A 6,564-nucleotide genomic window follows, 5' to 3' on the forward strand; every position below is an offset into this window, starting at 1 on the left:
GGCCAAGGGGGAGAAGTAGTGTTTAGGTTGTGTGAAAATGAAGGAGTGAAGATGGGTTTATATAGGAGTGGAGAGGGGGTGTATGGTTCGGCCATTATGGGTGGGTTTGGGAGGGAAAGTGGTTTGAATTTGAATGGTGAGGTAGGTGGGGTTTTATGAAGGACGGATGTGAGTGGTGAAGAGAATAGTGAGATTTGATAGGTGAGGGGTTTTGGGGGAAGAGGTGTTGAGGTGATTGGTGAATGGGTGAAGAAGAGAGAGAGTGGTGGGTAGGTAGGGATCCTGTGGGGTCCACAGATCCTGAGGTGTCAAGGAAAATTCATCCCTGCACCAAGTGGCGAGCAAAAATGCTCCCTTATGCCAATTCTGGCGTTAAACGCCGGGCTGGTGCCCATTTCTGGCGTTTAACGCCAGCTTCTTGCCCTTTCCTGGCGTTTAACGCCAGTCTGGTGGCCCTTTCTGGTGTTAAATGCCCAGAATGGTGCCAGGCTGGGCGTTAAACGCCCATTTGCTGCCCTTACTGGCGTTTAACCGCCAGCAAGTTTTTCCTCCAGGGTATGCTGTTTTTCTTTCTATTTTTCATGCTGTTTTTGCTTTTTCAATTAATTTTGTGACTTCCCATGATCATCAACCTACAGAAAACATAAAATAACAAAGGAAATATAGATAAATATAACATTGGGTTGCCTCCCAACAAGCGCTTCTTTAATGTCAGTAGCTTGATAGTGGGCTCTCATGGAGCCTCACAGATACTCAGAGCAATGTTGGAACCTCCCAACACCAAACTTAGAGTTTGAATGTGGGGGTTCAACACCAAACTTAGAAGTTGGTTGAGGCCTCCCAACACCAAACTTAGAGTTTGACTGTGGGGGCTCTGTTTGACTCTGTTTTGAGAGAAGCTCGTCATTCTTCCTCTCCATGGTTACAGAAGGATATCCTTGAGCCTTAAACACAAAGGATTCTTCATTCACTTGAATGATCAATTTTCCTCTGTCAACATCAATCACAGCCTTTGCTGTGGCTAGGAAGGGTCTGCCAAGGATGATGGATTCATCCATGCACTTCTTAGTCTCTAGGACTATGAAATCAGCAGGGATGTAATAGTCTTCAACTTTTACCAAAACATCCTCTACAAGTCCATAAGCTTGTTTTCTTGAATTGTCTGCCATCTCTAGTGAGATTCTTGCAGCTTGTACCTCAAAGATCCCTAGCTTCTCCATTACAGAGAGAGGCATGAGGTTTATGCTTGATCCTAGGTCACACAGAGACTTCTTGAAGGTCATGGTGCCTATTGTACAAGGTATTGAGAACTTCCCAGGGTCCTGTCTCTTTTGAGGTAATTTCTGCCTAGACAAGTCAGCCAGTTCTTTGGTGAGCAAAGGGGGTTCATCCTCCCAAGTCTCATTACCAAATAACTTGTCATTTAGCTTCATGATTACTCCAAGGTACTTAGCAACTTGCTCTTCAGTGACATCTTCATCTTCTTCAGAGGAAGAATACTCATCAGAGCTCATGAATAGCAGAAGTAAATCCAATGGAATCTCAATGGTCTCAGTGTGAGCCTCAGATTCCCACGGTTCCTTATTAGGGAACTCATTGGAGGCTAGTGGACGTCCATTGAGGTCTTCCTCAGTGGCGTTCACTGCCTCTTTCTCCTCTCCAAGTTTGGCCATGTTGATGGCCTTACACTCTCCTTTTGGATTCTCTTCTGTATTGCTTGGAAGAGTACTAGGAGGGAGTTCAGTAACTTTCTTACTCAGCTAACCCACTTGTGCCTCCAAGTTTCTAATGGAGGACCTTGTTTCAGTCATGAAACTTTGAGTGGTTTTGATTAGAGCAGAGACCATGGTTGCTAAGTCAGAGTGGCTCTGCTTAGAATCCTCTGTCTGTTGCTGAGAAGATGATGGAAAAGGCTTGCCATTGCTAAACCTGTGTCTTCCACCATTATTGTTGTTGAAACCTTGTTGAGGTCTCTGTTGATCCTTCCATGAGAGATTTAGATGTTTTCTCCATGAAGGATTATAGGTGTTTCCATAGGGTTCTCCCATGTAATTCACCTCTTCCATTGAAGGGTTCTCAGGATCATAAGCTTCATCTTCAGATGAAGCATCCTTAGTACTGCCTGGTGCAGCTTGCATTCCAGACAGACTTTGAGAAATCATATTGACTTGCTGAGTCAATATTTTGTTCTGAGCCAATATGGCATTCAGAGTATCAATCTCAAGAACTCCTTTCTTCTGATTCGTCCCATTGTTCACAGGATTCCTTTCAGAAGTGTACGCGAATTGGTTATTTGCAACCATTTCAATGAGTTCTTGAGCTTCTGCAGGCGTCTTCTTCAGATGAACAGATCTTCCAACAGAGCTATCCAATGACATCTTGGAAAATTCAGATAGACCATCATAGAAGATACCTATGATGCTCCACTCAGAAAGCATGTCAGAAGGACACTTTCTGATCAATTGTTTGTATTTTTCCCAAGCTTCATAGAGGGATTCACCTTCCTTCTGTCTGAAGGTTTGGACTTCCACTCTAAGCTTACTCAATTTTTGAGGTGGAAAGAACTTTGCCAAGAAGGCATTGAATAGCTTTTGATGAGTAGTCATCATATACCCATTTTTCAAGCTAATTTCACTTGTTTTGTTAGTCTTTATGCACTTTCTTGCTTCTTAAGTAAGTGATTTGGAGTGGAAATGCACAACTTCTTTAAATCAAGCAACCACCATGAAATTAATGTTAACTCATGAGGTTTAAGCTAATTTTAATTGAATTTTAATTGATTTACAAGCCTTATGAATTTAGTGATACTTGGAGTGGTTGTTTTGGTTTATTTTAGGTGAATAAAAGAATAAAAGAGAAAAGCGTGGCCTAAGAAAGCGTGACCCAAGGAGAAGGAAGCGTGGTCAAAGGAAGGAAAAGTGTGCTGCATACAATGGGGGAGGCAAGCATTGCCCTCCACAAGGGCACACTGCCCTCTAGGAGGGCAACATAAGGGAACTAAGCAAAGAAGGCAACTCTGCCCTGCCCACTACAAGGGCAGAGCACAAATTTGTGCCTTGGAATCAAGAGGAATAAAATGTTGCCCTGCCCTCCACAAGGGCAGTATCGGGCTCACAAAGGGAAAAAATCAAAGGAAAATGTCTCCAAATGCTTGCCACAAGAGTTGAACACGGGACCATGAAGAAGCAAGCAACTAAGTCCCATTACCGTGCCAAGAAACCAAGGAAAATGATTGAGCGTGTGTTTCTGCCCGGATTCAAACGCGGGACTTCATTTTAGAAACACTGCCCTGTCCTCCGCGAGGGCAGGGCAGCATTTTGTTGGTGCATGAATCTGGCACACCAAGGGACATTTCTGGCGCACCAAATCACTACCCTGGCAGCACCAGCGCGCACCACAGCACGAACCTGGCAGCACCATATTTTTCTGCCCTGCCCTCCGCGAGGGCAGGGCAGCATTCTGTGCACCAAGGCACCATTCTGGCGCATCATGGCATAAGTCTGGCAGCACCAAGCAGTGCACCAACCACCCATCTGGCGCACCAATTTTTCCTGCCCTGCCCTCCGCGCGGGCAGGGCAGCGTTCTGCGCACCAAGCCGCACTAAGCAAGCACCAACACGCACCAAATCCTGCCCTGCCCTCCGCAAGGGCAGGGCAGCCTCCTGGGAGTTATTAATTTTGGGCCAAAAATTGAATTAAAAATCCAATTCAATTAATTTCTTCACCAAATCAAAAGCCCATCCAAATCCCAAAATCCAAGAATAGAAAGTGTATAAATAGGAGCTAGTTTGATGTAATTAGGACCTTTTTGCTTAGCTTTTGAATTTTGCACTTTCTTTGAGCTTTGAATTTTACTTTTGCACTTTGGAACTTCTCTTGGTGTCTTCACTGAGATTTCAGAGAATTGGGGAGGGGAATTGATCTCTTTTCTTCCTCATTCTTGCTTGGGTCTTTTTAATTTCCTTGTTTTGAGTTTTGGGTGTGAAGAATTGAGGAAATTCTGTCTCAATCTCCATTCAAAGTCTGTTTAATTTCTTTTCTGCATAATTGAATCCATTCACATTCTCTTTACTGTTTCTTCTTCAATTTCTTGTCAATTGCTTTGAGAACTTGGATCTAGGAAGGTAATTGAGATCTAGGCTCTGCTACCTAGTCTCTTGAACCCTGAGATCCCAATTTACTTTTGGTTCTTCTGTGAACCTTGCTGCACTTTAATTTCAATTTCTGTTTGAGTCCTCATTGCTTCCAATTCAATTTCTGCTTTATTAATTGTTGCAATTTACTTTCTCTTCGTTTAGATTCTGCAATCCCAGTCCTCAAATCCCTTTTACATTCAAGCAATTTACATTCCTTGCCATTTAAGTTACTGCAATTTACATTTCTTGCACTTTAAGTTTCAGTCATTTAATTTCTTGTTCTTTAAGATTCAGTCTATTTTACTTTCCTGTTCTTTAATTTACTGCAATTTCCCTTCTCCATTTACATTTCAAGCAATTTATCTTCTGTTAAATACAACCCACTCAACCAAAACTTGATTCGCTTGACTAAATGAACCACTAAACTAAAATTGCTCAATCCTTCAATCCCTGTGGGATCGACCTCACTCATGTGAGTTATTATTACTTGATGCGACCCGGTACACTTGCCGGTGAGTTTTGTGTTGGATCGTTTTCCACACATCAGCTTTTCCCAAGAGTTCAGGCTTTCTTTAGGTTGTGATTCCAACCATATTCTAGCTCTGTCTCTTACAGCAAAAGGGAATAGCATAAGTCTGTAGACCTCAGGGTCAACCCCATTAGTCTTAATACTGTCACAGATTTGCAAGAATTTAGCTAAAAACTGATGAGGATCTTCCAATGGAAGTCCATGGAACTTGCAATTCTGTTGCATTAGAGAAACTAATTGAGTCTTAAGCTCAAAGTTGTTTGCTCCAATGGCAGGGATAGAGATGCTTCTCCCATAATAGTCGGGAGTAGGTGCAGTAAAGTCACCCGCACCTTCCTTGCATTGTTGGCATTGTTGTTGTTTTCGGCTGCTATGTCTTCTTCTTTGAAGAATTCTGTTAGGTCCTCTACAGAGAGTTGTGCTTTAACTTCTCTTAGTTTTTGCTTCAAGGTCCTTTCAGGTTCAGGGTCAGCCTCAACAAGAATGCTTTTGTCTTTGCTCCTACTCATATGAAAGAGAAGAGAACAAGAAAATATGGAATCCTCTATGTCACAGTATAGAGATTCCTTGAGGTGTCAGAGGAAAAAGAAAAATAGAAGGAAGAGGTAGAAGAATTCGAACTTAGAAGGATAGAGTTCGAATTGTACATGTTAGTCCATAAATAGAAGGATGTGAGAAGAGGGGAAGAAATTTTCGAAAATAAATTTAAAAAGATTTTAAAAACATTTTGAAAAATTGAAGAATGATTTTCGAAAAATATGATTGGGAAAGAGATAAAGTGTTTTCTGAAAAAGATTTTGAAATTAGAAATAAAAAAGATTTGATTGAAAACTTATTTTGAAAAAGATGTGATTAAAAAGATATGATTGAAAATATATAGTTTTAAAAAGATACGATTGAGAAGATATGATTGAAAAACAATTTAAAAAGATTTGATTTTTAAAATCAATGACTTGGCTAACAAGAATAGATATGATTCAAACATTAAACCTTTCTCAACTGAAAAGGCAACATATTTGAAATGTTGAATCAAATTATTAATTGTTAGCAAGTATTTTTTAAATTGGAAAGAAATTGATTTTGAAAATATATGATTGAAAAGATATGATTTGAAAAAGATTTGATTTTGAAAAATTATGAAAACTTGAAAAAAAAATTTGAATTGAAAACAAAATCTTCCCTCTTGTGCCATCCTGGCGTTAAACGCCCAGAATGGTATACATTCTGGCGTTTAACGCCCAAAATGCTACCCTTTTGGGCGTTAAACGCCCAGCCAGGTGCCCTGGCTGGCGTTTAAACGCCAGTTTTCCTTCTTCACTGGGCGTTTTGAACGCCCAGCTTTTTCTGTGTAATTCCTCTGTTGTATGTTCTGAATCTTCAATTCTCTGTATTATTGACTTGAAAAGACACAAATTAAAATTTTTTTTGGATTTTTAATGATGAGGAAAAATCAAAATGCAACTAAAATCAAATAAATAATGCATGCAAGACACCAAACTTAGAAGTTTGTATACTACTGACACTAACAAATTGAGAATGCATATGAGAAACAACAAAACACACAAAACAAGAGAATTTAAAGATCAGAGCAAGTAAATCATCAAGAACAACTTGAAGATCAATGAAGACACATGACAAATGCAAGAAGAATAGAAACATGCAATTGACACCAAACTTAAAATGAGACACTAGACTCAAACAATAAATATTTTTGGTTTTTATGATTTTGTTATTTTTTGGATTTTTCGAAAATTATATGGAGAAGAAAATAAAGAAATTCAAAATTTTTAATAAGAATTCCAGGAATCATGCAATGTTAGTTTAAAGCTTTAGTCTAAAGGAATTGTAGGGCATCACCGTTGTCAATGGCTACTTCCCATCCTCTCAGTGAAAATGGTC

The sequence above is a fragment of the Arachis hypogaea genome, chromosome 9 (genome assembly GCF_003086295.3).
Source record: "Arachis hypogaea cultivar Tifrunner chromosome 9, arahy.Tifrunner.gnm2.J5K5, whole genome shotgun sequence".
In the NCBI taxonomy this organism is placed as follows: Eukaryota; Viridiplantae; Streptophyta; class Magnoliopsida; order Fabales; family Fabaceae; genus Arachis; species Arachis hypogaea.